Here is a 16123-nt window from a genome sequence, read left to right on the forward strand (position 1 = left end):
ATATATTTCTGTCACATGGTCATGCATTTTAACTCTTTAACAAGTATTGATAGAAACACAGACTAATTTTCATTTTGGTTAACAGCTCACTATTGTAAACATTATTTTTTGAAATTTCAGTTTCTTCTTTGTACCCATATGGATGGTTTCTGTCTTTTATTTCCTTAAAGAGTATTGGGGTGGTAGGAAATCAACAACAGAATTAAAATTTGGCCACCACCTGCCAGAATTCTCACTCTGCAACATGAAGACTCAAAGGAGATGAAAACCTGAAGGTTAATAAGATTATTGCCATTCTTTTCTTCTCCTCTTTTTTTTTTTTTTTTTTTTTTTTTTTTTTTTTTTTNTTTTTTTGTATATGTGTATCTAAATCTGTGTCTCCCGGCCTTTCTTCACTGAGCAAAAGATTGTAATCATTGCTAAAGTCTCAGGTTTTTGCTTCTCTGCACAAAAATGAAATCAGTGGTGTGTAGCTGAATGCGTTCCAGATAGCAATAGCATATCATTAGCATATCAGTGACAGAAACAAAAAAATACACTAAAACAAAAACACTGCATACAAATGGAGATGTGTAAGAGTTTTACACAAAAGAGAAACTGTTTTCCTTGTTGCTTTTGGAATGGGTTTTTACATAACAGTGTGAAGGAGCCAAAGCTTTTAAAACCTGGAAATCCTGGGACAAAAAATAGACAACAGGAAGCTAGGAATTCAGATACCATTGTTACTAAGTCATGGTGTGTCCCAGGGCGTGTCACAACCACCAGGTGCTCTGACTGTATCAGCTCTCTGACCAAAGCTAACATTTGTCCCTGTGAAGCGTTTAGTAAGAAACTTCCAGTTAAACCTGCAGAGTTTGCTTTATAAGCAAGTACATGGTGCAGTCCAGCCTATAAGGGTGGGGTTTTCGGGGTGCCTGGGTGGCTCAGTCGATTGAGCCTCTGACTTTGGCTCAGGTCATGATCTCACAGCTTGTGGGTTCGAGCCACACGGCAGGCTCTGTGCTGACAGCTCAGAACCTGGAGCCTGCTTCATATTCTGTCTGTATCCCTCTCTCACTCAGCCCCTCCTTCGCTCATGCTCATGCTCTGTCTCTTTCTCTCTCTCTCTCTCAAGAATAAGTAAAACATGTTTTAAAAGGTGGTTTTTTTTCCTGTCTATTTTTACTCCCTATCTGTCAATGAATTAAGATATGAAAAAATTATGATAACCAGATATATTAGGATAGGCTAATACTAAAATAGTATAAATATATATACATATATTACACATATTAATATTTATTATTCTTTCAATTTATTTATTTTGAGAAAGAGAGAGCATGGGCCCAAGTGGGTGAGGGGTAGAGAGAGAGGGAGAGAGAGAGAATTCCAAGCAGGCTTTGCCCTGTCAGTGCAGAGCATGACTCGGGGCTCGAAACCATGAACACGAGATCATGAACTGAGCCAGAATCAAGAGTTGGATGCTTAACTCCCTGAACCACCTAGGTGCCCCTCACATATTATTAATAATATATGTTCAAACACTATATACACACTCAAACACAATGGGAATTTATTTCTCATTTCCTAATAGCCCAAGAAACACATGGTCTTCACCAACCAAGAATTGTCCTCCATACAGTGATTCATTTAGAATAATCTTTCCATCCTGTGGCATCCTATCTCCTAGAGTCTTGTCATCATCTATGTTGAGTAGGCAGAAGGGAAAAGAAAACAGAGCCCATCGGGGAGTTTTTAGGAGTCTTGCTTGGAGATGCCACTCATATTCCATTGGTTGGATGGAGACAAACGCCCACATCTAACTGCAAGAAAGGCTGAGAAATATAATCTAGCCATGTGTCTAGGAAGAAGAGCAAAAGATTTTGGTGAACAGCTAACAGTATCTACCATAGCCGGAATCTCTGTCATCTCAGGCGGAAATCATCATAATTCTCTCCTAGAGTTTTCTTCAGCATAGGAAGTTGCAATTTTCTCAATGGAAGATAACTGAAAACAGAAATGTGACTCATGCTGTTTACTACTCCTCTAGAACAAAAGTAAGTCACTCAGCCCCGCAGTGGCTTAATCTCCACGTGGTCCTCTCTGTAAGAATTTTATAATTTCAGTGATTTTTAAATCACACTTTATACAGGATTTCTCTCAGAAATAACATCAAAGAAGAGATTAGAATCTGTTTCTGAAAAAATGTAAAATGTATCTGTCTGTACTTCTGACAAATAAACAAGAACTAAGAAAATATTGACCATGTCCTATGAAAGCCATAAAAGAAAAGCCTTTCTCCAAATGGCATGCATAGTTCATGACAAACCTGTAACCTGAAGCTAAATACATCTCTAAAAATTAGCTGTATTTTCTAGGTGTGAGCATGACCCATTTTAGTCAGCACATGGAAAAAAATTCTTATGAAGTCAGAATGTTTTTGTGCTAGTACATTCCCCTTTAGTTAATTAGACTTTATTTCTGAACCTATGACGCGTGCTCTAAAAATTCTAAACTATTCATAAAATATATTTGAAGAACAGATTGAGGTTTCATTATTTATAACTCAGTCAAGATACCAAACTGCCTAGATTGTAAACCTGCTGATACAGTAGCTTTTCTTTCCCACTCTTCAAATTGTTGCTACTCAAGTTTCTAATTTATGTGCAAATTGAATTTGCCTAATGCATATGGTAAGCTCTTTTTTCTTTCAAAAATTTTTTAGCAGTTTCCTAATACAGTGTGGTTTAAAGCACTTTTTCTGCATCTTATAAAAAGGCAATTGTACCAAATAATTTTATTTTCTTTGTTTTTCATGTTACTCTTCATACATCCCACCTGGAAACAGAGTGATTTTCTATCCTGAACTAAATGTTCATCAGGAAGGAAAGTCTCCTATACCCTGACCAGATTTAACTCAACTAAGAAACAAACACAGGACTGCTTTTGTGGCACATGTTGAGAACACAAAAGTCAAGACTTCAAGATTCTGTTTTCAATATTAGCTTGAATCTTCTCAGTCTGATGCTTTGTCATTGAGTCCATTTACATACATTCCTTAAAAGGAATACATCATTTCTGTGGGGTGAATGCACTTAATTTCACTGAACCTTTGCTCCACTGGACACTATCTGAAGAATGAGAATCTAAGACAAGTAAAATGGTTTGTTCTAGGGGAATGCACAGTCTAGCAGATGAGATGGTTGTATAAACAAATCATTCTTATACCATTGCTTATGAATGGTTTCAGTGGCTCTCAGTGTTCTGGAAATACTTTCAAATACTATATTGATGGGATATTTGAAAAGATTAAAAAATTTAAAACATCAGAAATAATTTCCAGAGTTTCACTACCACTGAATAAAAATTTTGTAGGACTTGAGGCAATATTTGATTCTCTCTCTATTTGCTTGGTAACTATAGCATTCTGTTGCTGTTTAAATAGACTGCCCTGACCATATTCTTTTACATATTCACTAGAAAAAGTTAGCATACATTCCAGTAAACATGGAAGTCTTTTATGGGACTGAGCCACTTACCTACCAAAAAAAAAAAAAAAAATGTGCCTTGGATGGTGATAAGTACAAATCCATTTTTATTATTTTTGGGCCATTGTAAATTTGAGGGTCTGTTTGCTGACACTGTTGACAACATTCATAACCCATTATCCCTACATTTTTTCTACTTTATTCATCTTTACTCAAGCAAGCACTAAGAGGTCATTTGACAGAGGTAAACAAGATACACAAAAGAGGTTTCTACCTAATCAAGAAGAGCCTTACTCATAGAACCATCCACTACTTATTCCTTACATCATCTTGACAATAACCTCCTCATCTACAGCTGTGTTCATTTGAGGTCCCTGACCCTATAAACAGATCATTACCTACTATTTCCTAATCAGTGGAGAGCCATACCTCTTTTTTTTTTTAATGTTTATTTATTTTTGAGACAGGGAGAGACAAGAGTGTGAGCAGGGGAGGGGCAGAGAGAGAGGGAGACACAGAATTTGATGCAGGCTCCAGGCTCTGAGCTGTCAGCACAGAACCTGACACAGGGCTCAAACCCACAAATCATGAGATCATCACCTGAGCTGAAGTCAGACGCTTAACTGACTGAGCCACCCAGGCGCCTCGGTCCATACCTCTTGACCATGTGTTCCTCCAGAAAAATAGGATGGCCAGAAGAACTGCTTCTAACTCTGGATCTGAGAGTCTCTGCCTTCCCCCATTGTCCTCCAGGGCAATTCTGTGTGGGCAGCAGTGTCTTTAAAGCAGGCTTTTCTTTCCTTCATGAACTTTCTGTAGGAAACCACCCATGAGGGCACAGGATTTATTTGAAGAAGAGGAGATAGTGCAGCATAAGTAGATGCAATGAGTCTGAGCCATTTACTCTTTCAATTTACTTATACTTTGTCAGTTCTGTTTGAGCTGCTGATGTGAACCGAAGGAGATCAGAGGCAGATGTATCATACTGGACTAGAATGGTTCTCAAAAGGAAGTTAGTTACCTTTCTTGGAATAAACTTTCCCAAAGAAGGATTTTTGTTGGCTTATTCAGAATTCTTCTGAGCTTACCTCCATCCATCTACTCACTGAATGCCTTATTCTTTGCCAAATATATTACTTTGATGAATAATCGTATAGTTAAAGAAGTGAGGTAATGAGCATATATTGATAGATTTCACTAAATTTAGCATGTACCTCACTGTCCAGAGCAGCTGGCTTTATAGAATAGTGGAATAGCCAGCTGTGGGTAACATTTTGTAAAGTTAAGCTAAATAAATAAATTTGTTTATTCTACACAGGGCTCATAGATAAAATACAGAACATTCCATTAAATTTGAATATCAGGTAATGAATAAGTTGTTTCAGTATAGTAACCCAAATGTTGCATGAGACATACTTATACTAAAAACATATTCTTTGCTTATGTGAATTTGGATTGAACTGGGAAGCATTTTACCTCTGCTCCATTCAGTCAGCTAAGGCAGTTCAAAGCCTAGATTGGGATCAATTCAAAGCTCAGTCACTTATCTGTCTGGTGGTTGAAGCTGGCTGCAGGCTGGTACATCAGATGGGTCTGGAATTGGAAGAGATATATGTGGACTTTCCATATTGTCATGCCTATATTGTTATAGGGACTTTGGTCTGAGGTGCCTAATTAAATCTTTTTCAGGTTCTAACAAAGGGTTAAAACTCATGCCCTAGGCTTAATCTTTAGACTATATTCCTGACAGGAACTTATATCTCATATCTACCCAGAAACTACTTCTTTCCATTTAGCATTGTTTGCCATCTGGAAAGACTGCGAATAAAAAACAGCTTGTTTTTATTTTTTAAATAAAGCAAATTTTGGATCCTTAACATTTCTTCCTTCAGTTAATCTCTTTTTCTTCTAACATTTTACTGCAAGCAGCTAGAAAAAGCCAGGAAATACGTTCAATACTGTGCTTAAAATTATCCTTAGCTAGATCATCCAGTTCATTGAGTGTATTTCCTATTTTCCATATTACCGCAGGCAAAAATATTGCTAAACTTTCCACCACCAGAAAGCAGGAGTCTTCTTTTTTCTGGCTTACAGTAATATTTTCCTCACTTTTTGCTAAGCCTCACCCATAGCCCTCCCCTGGGTCATCAGTCTTTTGCTAACAATCTCTTCAAGAGGTTTAAGCTTTCACTAACATTATCCTCCTGATCCCTCCAGATACCATTTATAACCCAATTCCAAGGTCATTGCAACAAATTTTAAGTTTATGTTATGACAACAATCTACTTCCAAGTACAAAAACATGTCCTCTATTACTGAGTAATAAACCATCTCAAAATATAGTGGTATAAAATGCCAATATTTGTTTGGTTTTCAAATCTGAAATTTGGGCAGAGCTCAGCTGGGACATCTGTCTCTGTTCTATTCAGCATCAGTAAATGTGGCTCAAAAACTAAGGGCTTGGATTCAGATAGAAACAGTATCACCTTCTTTGATCTGTCATTTCTGTAAGATTATATTCATAAAGGTTAATCACTAAAGCCAGTCCATATGCAAGGAGCAAAGAATTATATTCCATCACCTGACAGAAAAATTTCCAGACATTTTAAAACCACTATGGATGGGAAGATTGAGTCTGATTATCAAGGAAAAATCTAGTAGTTGCCACATAAATCTTTGAGGTATCTATTTATACTTTCATAGCAAGAAAGGAAATTAATGGTCGTTTACTGCATTTAAATAATGGTGAAACCTCTAATGGCAAAGATGATTTTAAGAATGAATAGGTAAGTAAAATCATCAGGTAAAGAATATAAACTGAAAGCAAGGAAACATGAAGAGGAGAAATACATTTGAAATACTATTTAAGGCCCCATGACTAGCTATAAAAATGAGAATAGTAATAGCTTCTTATTTGTATGTATATAAATTTTTTCCTCTCCTTCCCTTCACCCTTTCCCATACTATTTTCACAAGGTGTATAGAAGCTGGTTATCTTTATAATTTAGTTTTTAGGTCACAGGACACTAAGAAGTAATTTTAATTGAATGATGAAAGTGAATATACTTACCAATACACTTCTATTGAAAAGATTTGAAAATTAAATACTTACATATAAATCAATAGCATTGATAAATTTCTAGCCACATGAAGCAAGGTTACAAAGAGAGAAAACACACATTACTAATATCATGAATGAATAAGGAGCTATCACTACTGATTCCATGGACATTAAAAGGATGATAAAGAATATTATGAACAAGTTTATGTCTCATAAATTTAAAAACATAAATGAAATGGACAAATTCCATGAAAGACAAAGTCTACAAAAATTTGCACAAGGAAAAATAAATATTCTGAATAGACCTATATCTATTAAAGAAGTTGAAACAACAATTAATAATATTCCAAAACAGAAGGCACCGGGCCCAAATGGTTTCACTGGTGAATTCAAACATTTAAAGAAGAAACGATACCAGTTGTCTACAAACTGTTCCAGAAAACAAAGCAGAGAAAACACTCCTAACTCGTTTTATGAGGCCCAAATTACTCTCATATTAAAATACAAAACAAAGAAGGAAAATTACAGACCAATGTCTCTATGACATTACACACATATATGCAGAAATTCATATATGTATATATATATATACATATATATGTGTGTATATATATATATATGTAAAGCAAGGGCACGTGATGGCTCAGTCAGTTATGCATCCAACTCTTGATTTCAGCTCAGATCATGATCTCATGGTCATGAGACGGAGCCCTGCATCAGTCTCTGTGCTAACAGCACTGAGCCTGCTTGAGATTCTCTCTCCCTCTCGCTCTTTGCCTCTCCCCTGCTCACATACCCTCTCTCCTTTCTCTCTCAAAATAAAGAGATAAACATTACATGTGTAAAAAGAACTAGGTACCATGACCAAGACATCTTAATTCCAGATGTGCAAGACTCATTCCACATTCAAAAACTCAATTGATGTGATCTAAAGAACAGTATAAAGAAGAAAAATCATATGATAATTATCAATAGATACAGAAAAAGCACTAGACAAAATCCAGTACTAATTCATGATATAATTTCCTCAGCCACTCCTATTCAACATCGTATTGGAAATCTTTGTGAGTTCAGAGTCCAGAAATATCAAAGGAAACAAAAGATATACAAATTGAGATGGGAGAAAGAAAACCATTCTTTTTTTTTTGCAAATGATTTGGTTGTCTATGTAGAAAATCCTAAAGATCATCATCATCATCAACAACAACAACAACATCAAAAAGTAGTTGGAAGGGGCGCCTGGGTGGCTTAGTTGGTTAAGTGTCCGACTTTCGCTTAGGTCATGATCTCGCGGTTCGTGGGTTCGAGCCCCACGTTGGGCTCTGTGCTGCCAGCTCAGAGCCTGGAGCCTGTTTCAGAGTCTGTGACTCCCTCTCTCTCTGACCCTCCCCTGCTCACGCTGTCATTCTCTCTCTCTCTCTCCTAGAAATAAATACAACATTCAAAAAAAATTAAAAAAGAAAAAAGTAGTTGGAACTAATAAGCAATTATTGCAAGATTTTAGACTATAGAGTTAATATACAAAAGTCAACTATTTCTTATATATCCTATATACCAGCAATGGACAATTGGAATTTGGAATTAAAACACAGCAAATTTACATTAGCACCACCCAAAATTAAATACTTATATTTAAATCTAACAAAATATGAGCCAGATCTATATAAGAAAAATTATAAAACTCTTAGAAAAAAGGATTTAAATAAATAGATATTCCATGTTTATGGATAGGAAGGCCCAAATTTATTGAATATCAATTATTCCCAACTTGACTAACACAATGCATGAAAAACAAAATTGATAAATTAAACTTCATTAAAGTTAAAAAAAATTCTGTGCTACCACAGGTTCCGCTTGGAAAATGGAAAGACAAGCCACAGACAGGGAAAAAAATCTTTGCAAAGCACATATCTGATAAAGGACTTACAATCAAACTATAGAAAACAAAACACAACAAAAAAACCTCAAACTCAACTATAAGAAAACAACTCGATTTTTAAAATGGGTGAAATATCTGAACAGACACGTCACCAAAGTAAATATACAGATGGCAAAGAAGCATGTGGAAATATGTTCAACAATATATATCATCAGGGAAGTGCAAATTAAAACAATAATGAGACACCACTACATATGTTTTAAATGTACCTAGGATTTGTTTAATTAACTATGGTAGACACAGAGATGACTTTAGTGAAAGAAGTTTCTATACTCACAGATCTCTAGAAACAGAAGGCAGAGCACACTACAGTGGGCCATATTGGGAAGGGGTGTGTGTGTGCATATTTTCAATCAGGAAGCAGAGAGAGCAAGAGAAAAGCATGGACAATAGCTTTTATCATGGTTCTCACAGGAAGAAATTGGTGTGGCAAGATAAGCAGGTGCAGGATTGGTTAGTTTGAATGATTTCAGCAGGCTTGGGGTGTAGAGGCTGTCATGAGTTGTCTGGTACCTCACCCTGGGTTGATTAGATCAGAAGAACATTGATTTAGCATATGAAAGTTTTAGAAAGATGGTTGGGGTTATGGGTTTTGGATTGGTTGGTTTGCAAATGAAAGCTAATTATTTACTATGTGTAGGAGTTAGCTAAACCTGGGATAAGTCTCTCCCTGTCAGTAAGTCCTCAAGATGCTAAAGTATTATAAAATACAGAAAATAAGAAACAAAGTTAATACAAAACACCTATCAGAATCCGAAAACACTGACATCAAATGCTGGAAGCCAAGTGGAACAGTAGCAACTCTCACTCATTGTTCGTGGGAAAGCAAACTAGCATGGCTACTTCAGAAAATGGTTTGGCAGCCTTTACGAAACTAACCATAGATTGGCCATGTGAATCGGCAATTGCACTCCTCGATACTTATCCAAATCAGCTGAAAGTTTAGAACAATACAAAAGTCCACACATGAATATTTATAACACACATTCAAAAATGCCCCAAATTGAAACAACCAAGATGTCCTTCAATGGATAAAGGGATAAAAGAAATATGGTACATTCATAAAATGGAATATTATTCAGTGATAAAAAGAAATGAGCTACCAAGCCACAAAAACACAAAGGACTCTTAAAAGCATATTGCTAAGTGGAAGAGCTAATCTGACAAGACAACGTATTTTTATTACTCCAGCATACGACATTCTGGAAAAGGCCATACTATGGCGATGGTAAAAAGACCAGCGATTGCCAGGAATTCGGTAGTGAGGGAAAGGGAAGGATAAGTTGAAGCACATGGCATTTTCAGGCAGGAAAATGCATACTACTGTATGCTACTACAGTGGTAGACACGTGAGATTACGCACTTGTCAAAATGCATACAATTTTATGTCACAAAGAGTGAACCCCAATGTAAACTATAGATTTTGGTTAATAATAGTTTATCAATATTGGCTCCTCAAATGTAACAAATATACCACAATAAAGCAAGCTGTTAATGCCAGGAGAAACAATCCTAGCAGAGATGGGATACATAGGAACTCTGTATTTTCTGAGCTGTTTTTCTGTATACTTAAAACTGCTTGAAAAGATAGTATTAAAAAAGTGAAAGTCCAGGCCCAACCTGTCAGAAGATATTTACCTTTCATGTAACTGATAAAAGATTAATAGCCAAAAAATTAATGTATAAAATAAATGAAAAAGAAAACCTCTTTTTTCCCAAAGGGAGGGGTGATGAACAGGAAATTCACAGAAAAGAAACCAAAATGGCCAATTTACCTATTGAACTCAACTGCAATACTTAAAACAACAGTCAAGTTGACATAGTTCTCATTGACCAAAATTTAAAAGTTGGACAAATAAGTGATGATGAGACTGTAGAACATGAAGAACTCATGACCACCATTTATGGTGGTGTGTAGATTGGAACATTTGCTTTGGCATGATCTAGGTGGTAAGATTTTGTACAAGTTATGCAACATAACAGCACCTGTAAAATACATCGAAGAGGAAGTCTGCTACATGCCTAACATAAGACACAGGCAAAAATATTAACTAAAATAGAGCTGGTAATATTGAAACGATGGAAGTGATTTTTAAAAAGAATGACTGGGGCACCTGGGTGGCTCAGTCGGTTACGCATCCCACTTCAGCTCAGGTCATGGCCTCATGGTTCGTGGGATCAAGCCCCATGTCGGGCTCTGCCTTAACAGCTCAGAGCCTGGAGCCTGCTTCAGATTCTGTGTCTCCCTCTCTCTCTGCCCTTTTCTTGGTCACACTGTCTCTCTCTCTCTCTCTCTCAAAAATAAATAAACAATAAAAAATTTTAAATAAATTAATTTTTTAAAATGACTAATGAAATATATACAATGAAATAGTACATAGTATTTATATGAATAACCCTGAGCTATATATAGTAATAGGGATAAAATCCCAGAACAATATTGAATAATAAAAGGAGACTTACATGTAGAGAGTCATGTTTGAAAACATGCAAAATTTTTATTTAGGATGCATATATATGTAGAAATAGAAAAAAACATGAATAGAAATAATAAACACCAAGTTTTGTGGAAGGGATTACCTCAGGGAAGAAGGAGAAAAAGGATTGGAAAAAGTAATACAAGGACCTTCCACTATATCTGTAACGTTTCACTTCTTTAAATAATTCTGAAGCAAATATTGGCAAAAGGTCAAGATTTTATTTAGAGTTGGATGCGTGACTGTTTGTTCTCTTTGCTGCCACACTCATCTGTATATTTGAAGGACTTAACTTGAATTAATAAAACAATGTGTATATAATATACCAGTTTATAGTGTTTATCCTGAAGATGAGAAAAAGAAACTGAATGAAAGATGTTGGTTGGGACAATGACCTCTTAGGAACAACCCCATCATAACATGAGTTCAGAGGGTTCAGCTCAGGAGACAGTGATGACACGTAGGCTGTCATGAACATACGGGGGAGAGAATGATGCCTAAAATTAGCAGCAGTGACAGGGTCAGAAGCCCTTCTACCCTAACTATCTCTAGCAAGGAGAGCTGTCCCAAATTACCTCTTGTGATGGTCTACCGGGACGGAGAGGGTTCTCTCTATCAGGATCCTCCTTGTTCTCAGAAAACACTATCAGCTGAGCTGTCATCATTAACAAAGCCCAAAAGGAGAGTGAAGGCTTTGCTTCTCTTTTTTCAACCCCTGCAACATTGTTGGATGTACCTATTCAGTCGTTTAAGAAATCCGTCACGTTGCGCAGCTGCACTGTGTTGATAGGAAAGTAAGTTGATGGTGTTGGCTGTAATTAGAAGGGGTAGTGTGGATGGTCTGTGGTGTAAAAAAAGATTCTGTGCATACAGATTGACCAGAGAAGCAAATGAAACAAATATGCAGCAGAGTTGAGGATACAGAGATTCTAGCTCTTTTGGGGGATGTAGCAGTGGGTTTGTCTCTTCAGTAAGTTTGGACTCAAATTGGGAAGGTCTTGAGTACCATGCTAAACCTTAAGATCACGTATCTATTTTATATCTAGAAGTTTCAACCTCTTAATCCTCTTCAACTGTTTTGCCCACCCCCCCAACACTTTCCCCCTGGCAACCACCAGTCTGTTCTCTCTCTCTCTCTTTTTTATTTGAAAATGCTAGGTTTTGTTTGTTTGTTTGTTTATGAGAGAGAGACAGAGTGTGAACAGGGGAGGTGCAGGATTCAGGCTCTGAGCTGTCAGCACAGAGCCCGGTGAGGAGCTCAAACCCACAAATGGTGAGATCAAGACCTGAGCCACAGTTGGATGCTTAACTTACTGAGCCACCCAGGTGCCCCTAAAACAGTTATGATTTAAAAAAAAAATGATTTAACACAATTACCCTAATCTGGGAAAGTCAAGAAAGACTTCACCATAGGGGTGATATTAGATCTGGATTTTAGAAGTTGTGCCATGAAAGAGGAGAAAGGTGAGCAGAGAAGTCCAGGAGGGATGTGGGAGGGATGTCTAGGAAGAGGGGAAGCCTAAGCAAAGGCATAAAAATTTAAAATCATACTATATGTTTAGGAAACAATACATTATTCTTTGTTTTAGGGAGAAAGATGAAATATGAGTTTGCAAAATGAGTTTGGGCTTAAATTGGGAAGGTCTTGAGTGAAAGATACTAAAACTTAAGATACTTTTTAATTCGATATCTGTCATGCTTCAATCTATGTTTTAGAAAAATTCTATAGAACAAATATGAAAAGTAGAGAATGAGGTAGAAACTAGTAGCCAATAGATTGGTTAGGAGATTGGTATTGTAGTCTAGATGAGTACTTGCATTAGTAAAGAAGCTATCATAATGGAAAGAAGGGAATACATTGGAAAATTATTTCAGCAGAATCCCAGGGGGTTCGTATGTGATCAGCTGTGTGGGAAGAAAGGACCCAGAAGAGATGTCAAACACATTTTTATGGTTTCTAAATCTGGTGACTGAAAGGCTAGAGGTATGATTAATAGAGATAGAATAACAAAAGAATAGGAGCAGAGTGGGGTAGATGAACTTCCTTTTGACACGTGGGGTTCAAAGTACTTTCACTAATGCAGAGATTAGAGCTCTTGAAGGTATGTGCCTAGACATACAGGTTTGGAAGAAAGCAGTATAGAGTTGATATCATTGGACTTCATAAGGCCGTCGAGCGGGAAGTCAGAATGAGTGTATAAGACAGTTACAGACAGAAACTGGAGAATATCTACATTTAACTGCTATTGCACCCCGGCAGACATCATGAGAGAAAACCCATGAAAGAATGAGACAGAATGCATGCAGCTAGTTACCAGGACAAAACAAAGTTCTGAAGTTATAGAAAGGCATGGAACTGCTTTAACTACCAAGGGTTAAAGCAGCAATCAATTACTTTGTAACATTTCTTTGTTCATATTGGACCACACCAGATGTATTACATGCTAAGGAAGGTTTTATAAAAAGTATATAAAATACATTTAATGTAGCACATTGATATTATTAAATTAAAAGAAAGAAAAACTGGTGACAACTGGGGTACATTGAATCTAGAAACAGGTATGGCATACTCTTTTATTGGGTGGTGTGTTGAATCTTTCATAAGTTTTCTACGACTTGAAGTTGAGAATTATTCATGATTGGGGTGCTTGGGTGGCTCAATCGGTTAAGTGTCCGACTTTGTCTTAGGTCATGATCTCATGGTTTGGGGATTCAAGCTCGGTGTCAGGCTCTCTGTGTCTCCCTCTCTCTCTCTCTCTCTCTCTCTGTCCCTCCCCTGCTGTGCCCTCTCTCTCAAAAATAAATAAAAAAAACATAAAAGAAAAGAACTGTTCATGATAAACTGAAAGGAAAAAATATAAGAAGGAAATATTTAGAAATAAGAGGAGGTGAAGACATTTATTTCATTATTTTATTGATAAAACAGAAGTGGGGAACAGTATAGATAATGAACTTAAGCAATTCATAAAAATATACACTTTCTCACTAGATAAAGAATTAGCAATTCAGAGAATGAGAATCTGGCTCATTATTTTAATTAATTCAGCATTATTTTAACAAATTATTACTGAGTGCTTACCATATGCCAAATACTATTCTAAGGGCTGGGATATACCGGAGAACAAGACAGCTGAAAGTTCCTGCCTTGTAAATCCTATCAAATAACTAACTGATTAGCAGTTGATAACTGCTAGAGGGAAGGAAAGGAAACGGTGCGGAAGACGGATGGGAAGTGTATGGGGCCAAAAATACTTGCAATTGTAAGAAGGATGGCCAGGAATACCCATACCGAGAAAGTCACATTGGAGTCATGACTTCAGTTAGGGTAGAGAGAAAGTGATGTTGACATGGTTGGGAGAGCTTATAGCAAGTACAACGTCAAGATGGGACAGCACGCTTTCTGCATTGGGACAACAGGAAGGTGTCCTGGGAGTATGGATGGGACTAGAGTATCGAGTGGGGAAAGAGAAGCAGGCACAGGTGAGAGGCAGTGCTGGTCAGATCCTGCACAGGTGTATGGGTCATCATGAGGCCTTGGCCTTTCCTTCTGAGTGAGATGCCAAAGGACATATTCAAGCAGAGTTGGAAGAATTCTAGTTTTATGCGGCAATGGAATAAGGTACTAGCATAATTTCTGTGGTTGGCTTTGTTGTAGAAAGTCACTCTTGTTTTTTTCTTGTATATACGCATTTTAGTAGGCAAAATTCTAAAGATGTTCTCCAAGATGCCCATCCCTTGCCCCATACCCACTCCCGCCGTTAATCTAGGTACTACTATGAAAGGACTTTGCAGGTAAAATTAAGGTTACTATCAGCTAATATGAAAATAGGAGATTATCTAAGATTACCTAGGAGGATCCAATGCAATAACACAAGCCTTTAAAAGCAGGGACTGCAGTGGCTGGGTGGATCAGTCTGTTAAGCATTCCAATTTTGGTTCAGGTCATGATCTCATGATTGGTGAGTTTGAGTTAGATCCCCAAGTCAGGCCCTGTGCTGACAGCTCAGAGCCTGGAACCCGCTTCAGATTCTGTGTCTCCCTCTCTCTCTGCCTCTCTCCTTCTCTCTCTCTATCTCTCAAAATTAACAAACATTAAAAAAAAACAATTAAAAAGAAATAAAAGTAAGAATGAAGAAAGAAGAGTGCAGAGGGCAAGATCAGAGATTCAATGTAATAGAAGGATTCTACCTGACACTGCTGGCCTTGAACATGGAAAAGGGTGGCCACAAGATAAAGAATGCAGGCAACCTTTAGAAGCTGAGAACAATCCCAGGCCAGCAGCCAGTTAGGAAAACAGAGATCTCAGTCCTTACTTGCAACCTCATGAAATGGAATTCTGCCAACGATCTGTACCTGCTCAGAAACAGATTCTTCTGGGGCGCCTGGGTGGCTCAGTTGGTTAAGCTTCCAACTTCAGCTCATTTCATGATCTCACAGTTTGTGAGTTTGAACTCTGCTTTGATCTCTCTGCTGACAGCTCAAGGCCTGGAACCTGCTTTGGGTTCTTTGTTTTCCTCTCTCCCCGTCCCTCCCCTACTCATGCCCTGTCTCTTTCTGTCTCAAAAATAAATAAACATTAGGGGCACCTGGGTGGCATAGTTGATTGAGCGTCCGACTTCGGCTCGGGTCATGATCTCATGGTTCATGGGTTCGAGCCCCGCATGGGGGTCTGTGCTGACAGCTAGCTCAGAGCCTGGAGCCTGCTTCAGATTCTGCGTCTCCCTCTCTCTCTGCCCCTCCCCTGCTCACACTGTCTCTCTCTTCCAGAAATAAATAAAAACATAAAAAATTTTTAATAAATAAATAAACATTAAAATAAAATAAAATAATCAGATTCTTCTGCAGAAACATCAGAAAGGAACATAATCCTGACATCTTGATTTCAGCCTGTGAAACCTAGAAAAGAGAGTCAGTGAAATCTTTCTCTAGACTTTCGAACTACAAAACTGTGGGATAATAAATGGATGTTGTTTTGAGTCACTAACTTTATAGTACTTTGTTACAAACTTTTTTTGTTGTTGTTGTTATAGAACTTTTGTTATGAACATGAGAAGAGATCGTGTTCTTTCAGTGATTAAGGAAACCAAAATGATTCACTTTGGGAATGTTGCTTATTATATCATTTTTATTTATTTATTTTTTTTTGAGAGAGACAGAGAGAGCAAGCATGAGTGGGGGA

This window comes from Crocuta crocuta, unplaced genomic scaffold (assembly GCF_008692635.1).
Source record: "Crocuta crocuta isolate KB4526 unplaced genomic scaffold, BGI_CrCroc_1.0 scaffold153, whole genome shotgun sequence".
Classification (NCBI taxonomy): domain Eukaryota; kingdom Metazoa; phylum Chordata; class Mammalia; order Carnivora; family Hyaenidae; genus Crocuta; species Crocuta crocuta.